The 13,213-nt window shown below is 49.6% G+C and overlaps 1 long non-coding RNA gene and 1 other non-coding gene across 3 annotated transcripts in view; one reads left to right on the top strand and one right to left on the bottom strand.

The window, feature by feature from the left end:
- LOC123623446 overlaps window positions 1–13,213 on the bottom strand; it is a 36,799-nt gene that overhangs the window by 18,137 nt on the left and 5,449 nt on the right. Inside the window, exons 2-3 of one of the 2 annotated variants that reach the window (XR_006729857.1) lie at window positions 5,671–5,811; window positions 1,097–2,217 (exon numbers count right to left, since the gene is read on the bottom strand). This is a non-coding gene — a long non-coding RNA (uncharacterized LOC123623446). Of the gene's footprint in view, window positions 1–1,096; window positions 2,218–5,670; window positions 5,812–13,213 lie in introns of those variants that run through there. The other variant, XR_006729858.1, reaches the window with a different exon arrangement.
- On the top strand, window positions 10,953–11,058 carry LOC123623734. The gene has a single exon (XR_006730012.1). It is a non-coding gene; the product is annotated as a U6 spliceosomal RNA (small nuclear RNA).

The raw sequence follows: 13,213 nt of genomic DNA on the forward strand, positions 1-13,213 counted from the left end.
AGGCCCACACTGCTGGGGCCCTGCTGTCCTGCCCATCACGGGCCTTTGTGATGCTTTGTTGTTGTTGTTGTTGTTTTTTGAGACAGAGTCTGGGTCTGTTCCCCTGGCTAGAGTGCCATGGCGTCAGCCTAGCTCACAGCAACCTCAAACTCCAGGGCTTAAACGATCCTCAGCCTCCTGAGTAGCTGGGACTACAGGCATGTGCCACCATGCCTGGCTAATTTTTTGTATATATTTTTAGTTGTCCAGTTAATTTCTATTTTTAGGAGAGATGGGGGGGGGAGGATCTCACTCTTGGTCAGGCTGGTCTCGAACTCCTGAGCTCAAACAATCCGCCTGCCTCGGCCTCCCAGTGTTAGGATTACAGGTGTGAGCCACCGCGCCCGGCCATGATGCTTTGTTTTAATTAAACAATCAGATTCCCTGGTCCCCACCAGTTCTGGGTCAGCTTCTGGGCGCTAGCCCAGCCCCAGGGGCAGACCAGGCCAGAAGGGGACTGGCAAGGGGAGCACAAGTGTGACGAGTCGGGGAGGCACCAGGCCTGCTGCAGCTGGGGTGATCCTCTCAATGGAAAAAAAACAAACTCTGTAAAATAATTTTAAAGAGATTTATTCTGAGCCAAATTTGAGGACCATGACCTGGAGCCATGTCCAAGAGGCCTTGAGCAAGTGGACTGGCTGTGGCTGGGTTACAATTTGGTTTTATACATTTCAGGGAGACAGGGGTTACAGGTAAAGTCATAAATCAATACGCGGGAGGCATACATTGGTTTGGCCCAAAAAGGTGAGCCATCTCGAAGGGTGGGGGGTGTTACAGGTTATAGGTGGGTTTAAAGATTCTTTGACTTGTAATTGGTTAAAGACATGAAGCTTTGTCTAAAGGCTTGAAATGTTTTAACATAAGGAGTTGTTTATCAGAGATGAGCCACTGGACACATATTTGTTGTGTAGTTGAGGTCCTGCAAGTCTGTCTTGTACACTCTTAGGCCTGTTAATAATGGGTTACAAAGGGTGTCCCCAAGAAGGGAGGGGGGCATGATGAGGCCTGTCTGACCTCCCTCCTCCTGGCAGGCAATTTAGTTTTAGGATATTCCTTTGGTCATGAGAGGGTCCATTCAGTCAGCCGGTGGGGGGGGAGGTGAGCCTTAAGATTTTATTTTAATTCACAATCCACAGAAAGACCCCATGGGCTTGGCTGCGCTGGAGCTCACGCCGATGGGCCCCTGCTGGAGGCCTGTGTGGATCCTGGCTGAGGCAGGCAGAGAGGGGCCAGGAGGGCTTGAGTGGCTTCAGTCCCATGCCCTCGAGGTTATGACTCAGGGGAGGGCATGGTCTCTCCTTCTAAGACCCGGTAGGGAACTCAGTTTGGCCAGAGGGCACCCATAGACGGGGCAGGGCAATTTCTACTACTCAGAGACAAAGGAGGGGCCGGAGCCCCCTCCTTCACTAGTAGCTCAATCCAAATATTCCCCACAGGAGCCCCAGGTAAAATTGACAGTGGGGACTCGATTCTTTTTTTAAAATTGAGACTGGAGCTACCTTTTCTGTCCTCCCAAGTAACTTTTTCTTAGTACAGGTGCCACGACCAGTGGTATACCTGTAAAGCCACTGGACAATATTGTGAGAGGGTGGCCACCTTGCCTCGGGGCAGTACCAGCTATTTGCAATTTGTTATCAAAGACGGTGTCTATTCTTAATCCTGCCACCCTGTTATAGCCGAAGAGAATGAGCCTTTGCAGCGTGACTGATGAGAGGTTCTAGAGGCTGTCTATTCTAGCAGGATAAATATGTCAGATCGGCCAATGCCAGACCAGGCTGGGATATTTTCACTGGTGGGAGCAGCTTTACGGACAGCGAAGGGCTGGATATGCGATGGTCATGGTCACTGAACACACTGCTGCCTAGGACTTCAGCCCAGGAAGCTGAGCTGCTTGCTTTAACCAGAGCTCTTCAGTTATCCAGAAGAGGAAGGGTAGACGTTTATGCAGACTCTAACCGTGGTTTGTGGTTGTGCGTGCTCACGTGCCATCTGGAGGGAAGGGCACTCCTGATGGCGGGAGGTGGGGCCTCGGAGCCCTGATGCCCCAGCTGGATTTGGATCCCTTTTGATGAGGCTAGAAACTGGGACTCTGATGTTTGGGATGGCACAGCTACATGGAGACAGAATTCCCATGGACTCGTTCTGCCTGGGGCCTTGGTTCAGCCTTTTGTGGGGGACCTGCATGAATGCACACATTGGGAGGGAGTGTGAGGCCTTGACGGATGTGGTGGGACTTCATCTGAGAGGACCTTGTTTGCAACAGACTATTTGTGTGCTCACAACGGTCCAAAGACCGAGAGGCCACCTGCTGCACAGGGAGCCCAGCATGTGGGGACCCACCCTCTTGACTGATGATTGGTAGTTTCACTCAATGCCCAAACTCATATTGGTAGATACCTTTTCAGGCTGGGCAGAGGCTTATCCTACCTTAATGGAGGGAGCGTTTGAAGTTACCAGAATCCTTCTGAAGGAACTTTACCCAAGATGGGCTCCTACTAGGTGCTGCTGGCCCAGGACAGGGCCTTTGCCGAGTTCCTGCGCACTGTACATACTCCAGCGCAGAGCAGGCACAGACCTCAGAGGATTATGGGATGACAGGCATCAGCAGTCCAGGGGAAGAGGCCAACCAGATGGAGAATGGCATGCAGGTGATGGACACCTCGGGCAGGCAGCTGCAGAGACAGCTCAGCAGCTCCTCCTCCTACAGCGGGGACATCAGCAGGCTTGTACTGACAACCCCATTCATTGTCAACAGGACCCAGAAGCACATTCCACAAGCCCTAGGCATTTTGCAAGAGTGATAACAGACCCTCCTTTGTATTGAAGGTAACCCAGCAAGTAAGCAAAGCCCTGCGCCTAGAATGGAAACTGCGTGCATCCTGGAACTGATGCAGGAGACCCAGCCAAAGTGGGATGAGGTATTGCCACTTGCCCTCCTCTGGATAAGGGTAGCCCCTGCAAACAGGCTTAAGTTAAGCCCCTGAGAAATAGTTTATGAAAGACCCTTCCCAGCACTCTGAGGTAAGTATGATAATATAACCATGAGTAAAGAAAGCAGAGTAAAGCAATATGTCAAATGAGGGGATCAGACACTAACCACTATGCATGAGTTTGCCTCTTTCAGGTCCCCGCCCCCAGTGGAAGCAGAGAAGAAGGGACCCTCTGAAGTGCCTCTAACAACTCACACTTTGCTGAATTGGTTACAAGTAAAACCTTGGGTCCACCATACCAAAGTAAAGAGGTGTCCCACGGAAGAAGTGGACCCAAGCTCCCAGTGGAGGGGCCGGCTTTTAGGTGGTCTAAAGTATCTTTTTAAGCTTTGAGTTATTTGTTCTGTCTACAGGATGGAAGAACAACTCCTTAGTGAGGATTTTCCCGGGCTGTCGGCTCTTCTACTGCTCTGTCTCAGGCAGAGTTTGTCATCCTGGACCCTATGCCGTGTGAGTATTCCTGCACGTGATTCTGAATTGGCAGCAGCTGGTCTCTCCATCACCTGCAGGGCATGACTAATAGCTTGGCACTCAGAGGGCCCATGTTTCTTTCTTGCCCAGCCCCATATCAGACCTTGTGTGCAAAGTGACAGTAAGGACCCACAGTCCTACTGGTGTCTTGGACACCAGGCAGGATAAAATCTCTCTCGTCAGGCATTCTCCTCTATCTTGCCTTGTCAGTCCTCACGGTAGTAGCTGTTGCTTATGTCCCTTTTCACCTGGTCGTCTGTTGCATTCTTTATTCTTTAAAATATATTGTCAAAGCTTTCAATGACACAAAAAACTATAAACTTTCTATCTAAAACATCACCCCAATTCAGCAGGAAGTACCTCGATGACCACCTGGCCCATCCTCCCACAGATATGGAAGGATGATATTGACAGTGGAATGTGTAATGGCAGGAACCGCCTGAAAACAGGCAAAATGTATCACAAGCTGTCTCTTTAAAACCTCCCCCACTCTTTTTGGAAATTAAAACCTCCCTCCCTGCCTCAGGCCAGTGGTCAGGAAGGGTAGGGGAGTGTCCTTTGTTCTTTGTGCCACAGGAGTTGGCTCAATGGAACTGTTTGGGCAGCAGTCATGAGATTGTCTGCCAGAGATGGGATCAGTCAGAACCATCAACAGTAGTTAAACAACAATACCCTGAAGCTGAAGACCCTCCCTTTAAAAGCTCTGTATTTCTCCCATCCAAGCACTAACCAGGCCTGACCCTGCTTAGCTGCCGAGATCAGACAAGAAAAGCTCTGTATTTCTGCTTCTAGATAGGAAAATGGTACTTTAAGATAGGAGTCTTTCCCTCATTTGCCAGCAAATTAATAAGCCTCCTTTTCCTTCTCCTCAAACCACTTATCCTCATTCTTCTGATGAAGGCTCCAGGACAAGTGCCAAACTTTCGGTAACGCTCCTCCCACATGGTCCTTCAGAGACTCACTTGTGTGGACTCTGGTTGACAGGTGTATTAACCTTTCTTTCTTTTCTTTTTTCCGATGGAGTCTCACTCTGTCATCCCAGCTGCAGTGCTGTGGCATCATCGTAGCTCACTGCAACCTCAAACTCCTGGGCTCAGGTGATCCTGCTGCTTTTGCCTCCTGAGTAGCTGGGACTCCAGGCACAAGCCACCACCACACCCAGCTAGTTTTTTCTATTTTTAGTAGAGACAGGATCTCGCTCTTGCTCAAGCTGGTCTCCAACTCCTGAGCGCAAGCTATCCTCCCACCTCGGCCTCCCAGAGTGCTAGGATTACAGGCGTGAGCCACTGTGCCTGGCCTATTTTTTGTCTTTTCTGTATTTTTAATGCTCTGGTGTCTAGGGCCTCCCTAACTGGGAGGGACTGCCCCAGGATTAGCTAATTCCTAGATATAAAGAGATTCCATCCAAAACTCTGTTAATGGAGGGGGGGAACCCAAACTCCATAAAATAATATAAAGAGGTTTATTCTGAGCTGAATGTACGTGACCGGCCTAGAGCGCATGGCCTCAAGAGGTCCTGAGAAAATGTGTTTGCGGTAACTGGGTTAGTTTGGTTTTATGCATTCATGGAGACAGGAACCACAGATAAGTCAATATGTGGAGATTATACATTAGTTTGGCCTGAAAAGGCAGGACCTCTCAGAGGGGCCCCGGCTTACAGGTTATAGATGAATTTAAAGATTCTTTGATTTATAATTGGTTAAAGAAATGAAGCTTTGTCTAAAGGCCTGGAATGTTTTAATTTAAGATTAGGATGTTTGTTAATTAGAGACAAGCCACAGGACATTTACCAAAACTCCAGTGATCTGTTGAGTGAATTGATGGCCTGCAGGTGTGGCTTACGCTTTGCCTATTAGGGTATCTCCAAGGAAAGGGGACATGACAAGACACGTCTGATCTCCCTTCTCATGGCCAGCAACTCAGCTTTAGGGTTTTCTGGGGTCCCTTTAGCCGAAAGGAGGTCCATTTGGTCATCTAGGGTCAATCTTAAGATTTTACTTTAGTTCACAGCTCATACCTCCGACCACCCCTTTTACTGAACTCTCACACACCAAACCAACATTCCCCCACCTTGATCAACCCAGGGCCAGGTACCTGACAACTCAGGGCAGCCCCTACACCCCAGAGCCCACTGACATTATTCAAACTAGCCACTTTTAAGGCTGCTTACCTTGTCTTGCCTGTTCCTCGCTGTGAAAAGCACAACACAGTCTTCTGCCCTCGCTCTTCCCTTGTTTGTTCCTGCTGCCTCCTGGCGGGCCCTGGTGCAGTCCTGTCTGGCATGGCGTGGTGTGCACCCGCCTCTTAGGAACTGTGAGTGACAAGGTATCTTTTCAATAGCAGTCATCTCCTGATCTTTTGGCCTTACCATACCTGAATAATAATAAAACCTACATTGCAAAATAGGGGAAGAGGAGGAAGACAGTATGTAATATGGCAGAGGCGTGAAGGAAGGGTGAGAAATGTGGAGTAGGGGGCATCTGTGTCCCTTTCTGCATTTGCCATCTTCCCCCCTCCTCCCTCCACCTCAGTCTCCTGCTCATGTCCCCTCCTCTCCCTTCCCCTGGGTTTTACATCATCCTAGACAATGAATGAACTTCGTGAGACCTCCCACAGGCCTGAAAGCCTGGAGGGCAGGAGGGGTTCCCAGTCAGGGAACTTAAGGACGGTGATCAACAGAAGATGGTCTGAGATATCTGCATCTCTGTCCAGGTTTCTGTCTCACACCTCAGGGAAGGGGGAAGAGGATTTGTCCTTGGGGGAGTTGAGCCCAGAGAGGTGTCCTAGTGCCCCAGCCAAGTCTGTGCATTTCTTTACCCTTTCAGCAGAGATTTTTGGAAAATGGTGGAGACCTTTGAGGAGACTGCAAACATTTTCCTGGGTTAGTGTAATGGTATTTTGGCTGGAGTAGAGCTGAGTCTTGGGTAGGCTGCAATGTGGCATGTGGCCACATTGCCCCTAGAAGTCCTCTGAGTGCTGGGATCAATAGCCTCCTGATACAGGCACAGCCCAGCCACTGCCCTTACATGAGAACCCCACACAGAGGGGGGAGAGAGGACCAGGCCTTCAGTTAGGATTCAGTCAAGCACAGACATGTGGGATGGACTGGAGGGAGAGACGCGGGACCTCTGAGGAAATTCACCGGGAGAGGAAGGAATCTGTCATGGGGCCAGTGTGAGCAGCAGAGCCTAGTGGCTGGGTGAGGCAGGTCCAGTGGTGGGTTCCAGGTCAGGCTTGACACTGTTCTTGATGTTCAGCACTGCCTCTCTCCTCCAGTGCCTGGGGGTTTGGGGACACAGAGCACTGGGAAAAGAGCTCTGATAGGAAATCGCTTTAGAGAAAGACTTATATAGAAAGTATTTTTCCATAGGCCAGGGAGAAAAATAAGCATAGAGGCCAGTGGTCCCAAGGAGGGGGCAGTGGTGTGCTGGGATGGTGTGAGGTCACCAGCACGCCATCAGAATCCACCTAATACCAGAGCAGGGGGACTGCACACGGAGCTCTGATTTTATGTGCAGAACATTCGATCCCTGCTGCATCCCCACCTCCACCACCCCCAGTTCAAAGTGATTGATGGGAATAACGAGGGGGGCATCATGAGAAAATCCAGGCTGAGAGTATGGAGGTTTTGGCTTTTCCTGTAATTATGCCTCTTCTTCCTTCCTTTCTCCTTCCTCCTCCCTCCTCTCTCTCTCATTCTCTTTCTTCCTCCATCTTCTCTTTTTCCTCCCTCTCTTCCCCATTTTTCCTCCATACTCTTTCTCCTTTCTCTCTCTTCCCCTTCTATAACTAAACATCCACTGTACACTCATGCTGTGCCGGGGTCTGCACTAGGCTTTGGGGAGCATGGAGATGAGTATGTGGCAGAATCCCATGTCTTTATCTCTCCCAGCTATAAGCCCTGTAGGACTTGCCAGTAAATTGACAATTGCAATTGAACTGGTGAACACTGTGATAGAGGGATTCACAAGGCCCTGAGGAGCCCAGAGGAGGAAACATCCAAGAGAGCACTGCTAGACTTGGGTCTTGAAGGATGAATAGGAATTAGTTATGGGGGTAAGGGGGCTGCAATGGGGATTGAGAGTATTCTTCAGAAAGGGCACAGCATTTAGTTGAGGCTGCCAGAGTCCTAGGGGAACCACAGGTGGGGAAAATGATGCGTTTCCTTTAAACCTCACAAATGATGTATGTTTCCTTTGAATCTCACAAATGCACCCAGGTTCAGTGGTCTTGGCAGTGAGTATGGAATGAGATCAATGCCAAGTAGGAGGATCCCAGAATGGTGGAATCACTGCTCTTACATTCCCAGCCCTGTTGTCTTAGCCCATTTGTGCTGCTATAAAGGAACACCTAAGGCTGGGTAATTCATAAAGAAAAGAGGTTTATTGGACTCATGGTCCTACAGGTTACAGAGCAGCATCATGCCAGCATCTGCTTCTGGTGAGGACTTCAGGGTGCTTTCACTCATGGTGGAAGGTGAAGGGGAGCAGCATCACATGGCAAGAGCAAGGAGGCAAGAGAGAGAGCAGGAGGTGCTAGGCTCTTTTCAACAACCAGTTCTCATGGAAACTAAGAGTGAGAACTCTCTCTTTCCCTTGAGAATGGCACCAAGCCATTCATTAGGGATCTGCCCCCATGATGAAAACACTTCCCACCAGGCTCCAACTACAACACTGGGGATCAAGTTTCAACATGAGATTTGGAGGAGAATAATATCCAAACTCTTTCACCTGTCATCACACAGAACCAAGTTGTTCTATCATCAATACAATACTTTTACTACTTCCTGGCTGGGCATGGTGGCTCACACCTATAATCCTAACACCCTGGGAGGCTGAGGTGGGAGGGTCACTTGAGGTCAGGAGTTTGAGACCAGCCTGAGCAAGAGTGAGACCCCCATCTCTACTAAAAATAGAAAAAAATAGCTGGGCATGGTGGCAAGTGCCTGTAGTCCCAGCTACTTGAGAGGCTGAGGCAGGAAGATCACTTAAGCCCAGGAGTTTGAGGTTGCTGTGAGCTAGGCTGACGCCACGGCACTCGCCCAGGCAACAAAGTAAGGCCCTGTCTCAAGAAAAAAAAAAAACTTTTGCTACTTCCTAAAGTCTGGGTTATGGGCTTTGAAATATTGCTGTGAAGCTTCTGGTGCACTATCACCTTCCATGCATGTCACTGCAGGCCCTAAGAATTTTCCACTTTTATCCCTTTAGGGTATTTCTGTGGGCAGTCTGACCACAGGACCACCGCCATGGAAATGGGCAATACACAGTGTGATCTGCAGGCCGGTGCTGGTCCCTGAAGTTTGTTACAGGTCTGCGATGGGATAAGCATAGAAATTGGGAACTTTTCATATAAACATTTTCAGGAACTTTTTATACACATTTGACATTGGTATGATATCCAAGCACATAATCAGTTTCATTTTTTATTGTATTTTACAAAAATATTGGTTCATGAGGGATTGGGAATTTAAACAACGCCCCCCCTCACACACACACCCCCAAACCAGTCCTTTACCACAGTTGGTAGTACTGGCTAGAACAATTTGGTACCATGGACAGCACCTCATTCTACCTCCCAAATCCTTGTGTCATCTCCCCTCTGCCTCTGCTCTCAGCTCTGGCGAATGTCCCTAGTGAACTCCTAGCTCCCAAATCCAATGGGTGCTTTTCGGCCCTTCTCTTAAATTAACCTTGCTAAAATGTTTGACTTATATTAACATCTACATCTATCATATTTGTTTAAAAATCATTTCCAGGCCGGGCGCGGTGGCTCACGCCTGTAATCCTAGCTCTGGGAGGCCGAGGCGGGTGGATCGCTCGAGGTCAGGAGTTCGAGACCAGCCTGAGCAAGAGTGAGACCCCGTCTCTACTAAAAATAGAAAGAAATTATCTGGCCAACTAAAAATATATATACAAAAAAATTAGCCGGGCATGGTGGCTCATGCCTGTAGTCCCAGCTACTCGGGAGGCTGAGGCAGTAGGATCGCTTAAGCCCAGGAGTCTGAGATTGCTGTGAGCTAGGCTGACGCCACGGCACTCACTCTAGCCCGGGCAACAAAGTGAGACTCTGTCTCAAAAAAAAAAAAAAAAAAAAAAAAAAAAATCATTTCCAATGAAGGAATAAAAATATGTTCCTCTAGGATTGTCAATGGAACATACCACTGGAATTCTACAATTCTTGGTAGCTGAAACATACAATTAATCTTAAAACACTGGGCCGGGCACAGTAGCTCACACCTGTAATCCTAGCACTCTGGGAGGCTGAGGGGGGAGGATCGCTTAAGGTCAGGAGTTCAAGGACCAGCCTGAGAAAGAGCAAGGCCGTCTCTACAAAAAATAGAAAAATTAGCCAGGCATGATGGCATGTGCCTGTAGTCCCAGCTACTCAGGAAGCTGAAGCAGGTGGATCGCTTGAGCCCAGGAGTTTGAGGTTGCAGTGAGCTGTGATGATGCCACTGCACTCTATCCAGGGCCACAGAGTGAGACTGTCTCAAAAAAAAACAAAAAACAAAAAAAAACAAAAACCCAACCATTGTATCGACATTGTTCATTTACTTTTTAGTGGGTTTTTAGAGGGTAGGGAGACAGTTCTTACTCATTTTTGTGTTCAACATGTATCATAAGGCCTGACCCAGAGATCGTGTGAGCAAATGCCTGCCAATTATATGACCTTGGGCAAGATATTACTAACCTTTTTGATGCTGTTTCTCTAGTTGTAAAAGTGGAATAATATTAAAGTAGCCTACCTCACATAATTATATTTGAGATTAAATCAGTTAATATAAGTTCATGACCAGCCTGGGCAACATAGCAAGACCCCCATCTCTAAAAAAATGAAAAAATTCACCAGGCATGGTGGCATGTGCCTGTAGTCTCACTGACTAGGGAGGCTAAGGCAGGAGGATCACTTGAGCCCAGGAGTTTGAGGCTGCAGTGAGCTATGATCATGCCACTGCACTCTAGCCTGGAAAAAGAGCAAGACCCCATCTATTTTTAAAAAATCAGTTAATACACTTAAAAGTGCTTAAAACAGTACCTGGAACAGATATCATCATCATCATCATTAAATATTGCTAAATGAGCTAATGAGCATCTATTATCACCAAGTACTAGGAGGTAAAGGACTTCATCCCACCACGTGGGTAGGACTACAGCCTTATATTGACATGTTTGAGTCTCCTACTCTACTCAGGGCACTGTGAGCTTTGGAATTTTTGAGGTTATCTTTCTCTGGGTCCCCATCTTGTCACTTTGGCCTCACTCTCCCACCTCCTTCAGTAATTTACCATCTTTCCTTTAAAAACAAATCAGCAATTGTGGTAAACTAGATGTAACATTTTAAGCATTTCTAGTGTACAGTTGGGTGGTATTAAGTGCATCCATGTTGTGCAATCCACTTCCAGAACTCTCTTCATCTTACCAAACTGAAACTGTACTTATTAAAAACTATCTTGTGCTCCCTTCGGCAGCACATATACTAGAATGGAATGATACAGAGAAGATTAGCATGGCCCCTGTGCAAGGATGACACGCAAATTAGTGAAGCGTTCCATATTTTTAAGATTTAAAAGAAAAACTATCTCCCCATTGCCTTCTCCCCCCAACCCCTAGCAACCACCATTTTACTTTCTGTCTCAATACATTTGACTATTTCACTTAGCATAATATGCTCAAGGTTTATCCATAGTACATCATGTGTCAGGATTTCTTTCATTTTAAAGGCTGAATAATATTCCATTGTGTGTATATATATATATATATGTATATATATATATATACACACACCACATTTTACCCATTCATCTGAGGGACCATTAGGTTGCTTCCACTTTTTGACTATTTTAATGCTTCTATGAACATGGGTGTGCAAATACCTCTTCAAGAGCCTGCTCTCAGCTCTTTTAGACATGTACCCACTTTCCTTCCCAGCAGCATTCCTGCCACCCTACTGCACCCTCCAGGCTCACCCACAACCTCCCCGTTTGGGTCCCTAGTACAAAGGGAAAGACACTGGACGAGGGGACCGTCCTGTGCCAGCCGATTCAGCCCAACTTACCTCCTCCTCCATGTCCCCATAACCCTCCTTCCCCTACATGCTTCCTTGGCCTACTGGCTGCTCCCTGGACACCCTAAGTCTCCTCCCCTAGGTTGTTCTTGCCCTCTGCTGCTCAAGGAGATTTTTAACTACCCTTCTGGGTTTGGGTCAAATTTGCTCCTTTCAGGAAAGTAACAACGTCTCTCTCTCCTCTTCCTGAACTTCAGTAAGACTTCAACCTCTAAACTCCGCAGGGCTTCTCTGCAGTTCTTACTGTCTCTCCGTGCCACGCCCATGTCCCCCTTCCCGACCCCGTCCCCGACCCCGCACCAGCCCCGCCCCTGCCGTCCGCGCCGCGCTCCTGGAGGTCGCGTCAAGTTCCTCCCATCCCCCCGCACCCATCTCGGGCAGCTGCCCGGCAAACTGCGGAGCGCAAGCCCCTTCCCCTCTTGGAGGCTGTTACCCCATCGGCAAGACCGGGCTGAGACAACTCCCGCCTCGCTGGCTTTCCGCGAGGTCAAGCGCGGCGGGGACCGGAATGCGCCCCGCGCGGCCTTGGCTGGGGTCGAGGTGGCCCCTCGGCGGCGGCGGCCGGGAGACTCTCCCCAAAAGGCGGTGGGGACCCGCAGGGCGCGGGGCCGAAGTAGCTGCGGACGCTGATGGGCCGCGGTGGGGGGCTCTACCTCGAGGTCCGCGAGGTGAAGCGCTTTGTCCTGGAGACCCGATGGCACCGTGGCCCTGGGGACCTCGCCCTCCCCGCCCCGAGGCCTGGGGGTGCGGTGTGTGACGCCGCAGGTCGGCTCCGGCCGGCCTTTCCCTCCCCTGCCCGGGCGGGCGCGGGTAAGAAACGGGAGACCGGGTAGGAAGTGGGGGGCCGCAGGTGGCCAGAGCTTCCCGGCCTGCGCCTGCCTGCCGCGTTCGCGATGTCAAGGAGGCAAAAAGCCTAGGCTGGAGAGGGGAGGAGAGAGACATGGAGAGCTGTGGGCAGGCGCCTCACTCTCAGACAGCCGGATCAAAGGTCAGGGGTCTTTCTGTTCCTCCACTCGACCCCTGTGACTCGAGGAGGTCCTGGGTGGGGTCTTGATCTAGGGGTGCATGGAGATGCGTCTCCTTTGGGTACCTACAAGACAGAGCTATATGACCCCACTGTGGAGAAGTACCAGCCCTCCCCGCAGTGGATCTACTTGTTTGTCTTTGTGAAGGACCCGGAGAACAAGGTGAGGCGGCCTTGGCCTCCTGCAGCCCCCAGGCCTCCAGCTTCAGTACATTATCCCCGTTTCCCCACTGCTCAGACGAGGGCCTGTCTCCTCACAGGCAGGAAGGCTGAAGGAGGGCCGTGCTCTTCACAAAGGCAGAGTGGTGACTGTGCTTGTGTATTGGCAGTGGTGGGCTGTCTGAGACTTTGCAGCTCAATGTCATGCCATTTCCCTCATACCCACCCCTCTGGCCCTGCCTGTGGGGATCTGGACCTCGGATACTCCCAGAGCTTCTCTCCTGGAAGCCGGTGCATAGCCAACTTCTACATGCTCACTGGAGGTTGCTTCCTCTAGAAACATTTGGTTCTTCTGTATGGCCCTCAAGGCAGCTTCACCTTTTCTTCCCTGTCTCCCAGAGAGCACAAGATCTGCATTCACCTTGAGTCCACCCTGTAAATGCTGTGGTATATAAATACAGATCTT

This window comes from Lemur catta, chromosome 18, assembly GCF_020740605.2.
Source record: "Lemur catta isolate mLemCat1 chromosome 18, mLemCat1.pri, whole genome shotgun sequence".
Lineage (NCBI taxonomy): Eukaryota > Metazoa > Chordata > Mammalia > Primates > Lemuridae > Lemur > Lemur catta.